Genomic DNA, 3,547 nt, shown 5'->3' on the forward strand with positions numbered 1-3,547 from the left:
TGTGAGTGGAGGAGCAGAAATATGATTGCATATTGGAGTGACTTCAAAATTTTTGCTCTTCCTTATATATATATATAGCTGGAATTCTGGGGGAAGCTAAAATTTACAGAGATTACAGAGGAATAGAAATCAGGAACCTGAGAAGAATCAGAGAGATGGAAAGAGACGAGGAAGGCATGATGCCATGCAAGCTGAGGGGGAGAAAGATTTAAAAGGGAAAATGTTCAACAGCGTAATGTACTCCAGAGAAGTCACGTCAGGTAAATAGACGTGAGATTCTTATTTAGGCTATTTAGGAGTAAAAACAAAATTGAAATTAAGGATGGCTTATGTACTCCTGAGTGTATTTATGCTGATTTTTCTCACACCTGACATCTAAACAAGAAAAGCCAAGGTCCTCCTCAGCATCTTACTGCTCTTTGTGTTTCTACAACAGATTGAGCCCAGGGGCTATTGACATTTCTTCCCAACTGTGCCTGAAATATACTCATTTTTCTCTTTTCTCTTTTTTCAGCTCCTTCCTTTCTGTATAAATCAGTTTCTTATTGTCTGTTTCTTAAAACATCACTTTACCTGCTTAGAAGTAATGAAGTGTATAAAGTTCTGTTGTCATTTTTACATCAAGTTGAGAAAGAAAAGCCTTCTAGGGAGGCAGTTCTAGGAGCAAATTCTCAGGTCTGACATGAAAAGACCAGATGAAACATACTATAAAGGTAGTATAAAAATCAATAATTATCAAGTTATTTTTAATACATTAATAATGCCAAGAAAAATTAAACCGTTCTCTTTCAAGTTGCTCAAAATGAAATACTTGTGTTAATTTTCTTTTGGTCTATCTTCAAACCACTCACATTTAAAAAATTTTAAGGCCTACGAAAAGGAAGTGAGGTTTTCTTAAGAAAATGGTTACTTAATCCTACACATACTGCAAGTGGTTAAGGCAGGGGTGGTATTAACGGAGTGGTTACAGAAATAGGCGAGCAACTCTGACATTACTGGATCTGTAACTTGGACAGTTTACTTAACCAATTCTGGCTTCAGTTCTTTTTGTAAACTGCGGCTGTAATTGTGTCTCCCATATGTAATTGCTGTGAAGCTTAAATAAATGCCCGGCACATACTAATTGCTCAATAAATATTAGTTATTTGTTACTAACCCATATTCTTTATTTTTATAGGAATTATATGATTTATTGTGAATCAGTTTTTGTTTTTACTTTCTACCTTGAACTTTCATACATTTATAAAAATGAGTCTTGTAGTGAGTATGGTGAACAGTTTTTATTTCATATACAGATTGGTATTAAGAATCTCAAACAAACTTCTTTGAATCTTAAAAGAGAAGGCAGTGTTCCCGATGTTTTACATAGAAAACTTCCTTTATTTTTCTCCTCTAATTTGTGTTTCCTTCTTCTCTGCAATAATTATGTTTTTCTTTGTTGGGACCATGAAACTCAGTAGAGAGCCATTATATCCACATCTTTTCTTCCCATATTGGCCACCTTAGTTCATTTATTAAGCCAGAAATTCATCTTAAATGTTCTTAATTCCTTGTCATATACCCACAAGCCATAATTTGTTAAATCACTTTTAATGATTTTCTAAACTTCCTAGACTAGTTTATATATTCCTTTTCAGTCTTTCATTAAATATTAAACAGACTCTATAATTGACGATAGAGATGCTTAAAGCAAAACGTGAATTTTTCCTTAAATTCTCTCTAATGTTTTATTATTTCTCCCATTCCTCAGTTTTTGCCCTCTTTCCATCCAAGCAGAAACACTTTACAGTTTCTTTTTTGCCAAGGATCCATCTTCTGCTTTCCATTCACTTCAACAGACTCCACATCCTGTGATAGTTTTATGAAACTATTTTCCACACAACTATATAAAAAAGAAAGTCTGGTGTTAAAACGTTTCTTCCATATTACCAGACAGTACTGATTTTGTTGTAGACAAGTTTGTTATGAGGCATAGTGCCATGTTTTGGTGTTGTGCAAATAAATATGTCCTGGCATTGTCAAAGATTAAGATGAAATGCACCATTCCATTTGGCCAATATAGTCAGCAAATTTCTGCTTCATTCATCTCTGGCAACAAACCCCTCATGCAAACACTGAGGGTGAGCATCCATAGAAACCAAATATTTGCAGAAAGGTGTTTAAAGAAAATTTAAAAATCAGAGTGCAAATTGAAATTGCCTTTTGGTGACAAAATTAGTTCCAGTTTTTTAAAAAGTGCACATAGAGAACATGTGCCTAAGAAATAAAATGTGGCTAGACAATATTTCATTTACCTAATGTGATCTTCTCATTCTCTAAGGTGATAAAATGCATGCCTCTGTGCACTGAATCCCCAGGAATCACCATCTCAAAGCAATAAATGTTCATTCTGCTCTTATTCTTTGAAGGGCAAAAACCTGTGTAGTTACAAAGTGCTGCAAACATAGAAATCCTTTCCACTTGTGGTTGGCTGGTGGAAATTCACTGTAGAGGAGAGACAGGAGAGTCTACTTGGCTTTTCCCTTACCATACTGGACAAAGAAAATGAAAGATTTTGAAAACTTGAAGACTTACTTAAAATATATATTTTGTGGTTCAAAAGTGGAATTTTACCTATAATTTATACATACATACCCCCTTTCTTATTACAGTGTGGAAAAAAATCAGTGATGCCCAGAGATGAGAATTTCAACAAAACAAAACAAACATCTCTTATAATTTAAATGATCTGAAATATTTTGATTTTCTTCTGCTTAGCAATTATAGGGACAAGCTCCTAAAGCGTTTTGCTTTCATTACATACAACTTTCCAGAATATTTTATCTCCCCAAAAGAGAAACAGGGATCTAGAGTTTTTCTTACTCATACAAGTTGACATTCCTAAGTTTTAGCATTTATTAAATCCATATTTTATTTTTCCTATGCTGAAATTTCTTAAACTCTTGATACTCTGATTGATGTTACTAATACCCAAGTCAGTGACAAGTGCAAGTGACTTTGTAACCTTACTCATGGCGACAGACATAGGGTCATATGCACGTGATAGGCTCTGGCCAGACCCAGACACTCTAGAGAATTCTTCCCACTAGCAGTCTATCCACTTCTAGCTCTTTTTTTTTTTTCTCTTAATAGTTTTACTTTGATGGGTCCAGAAAATTTCAGAGTGGAGCTCTACAGTCTAGAGAGGTAATTTATTTTTATTGGGAGGGAGAAAATGTAAGTACGTTACAGGGCAACAAGAAACCCAAGGTAATGTTGCATTTCTTGGCTCTAATAGTCATTTATGTTCTCAGGTATACTCTCTGTACCTTATATTTTCCTCTGACATGGTAAGAGAACCACACTTCAGGGAATATTTCAAGGTAAATTATTTCCAGAAATGTAATGGTAAAGGAAAAGCACTGTATTCCTTTGCCACCATATCATGTAATGGTACATTTCCTAGCTACTTCACCTAATTCCCTGTGTGGGTCAAAGAGAGCATGTCCTCTCTGTGGATATTTGCTTTGGCATAATCTTGTCTCTCTAATTTTCTCCACCCTCCCTA

The sequence above is a fragment of the Zalophus californianus genome, chromosome 12 (assembly GCF_009762305.2).
Source record: "Zalophus californianus isolate mZalCal1 chromosome 12, mZalCal1.pri.v2, whole genome shotgun sequence".
Taxonomy (NCBI): Eukaryota; Metazoa; Chordata; class Mammalia; order Carnivora; family Otariidae; genus Zalophus; species Zalophus californianus.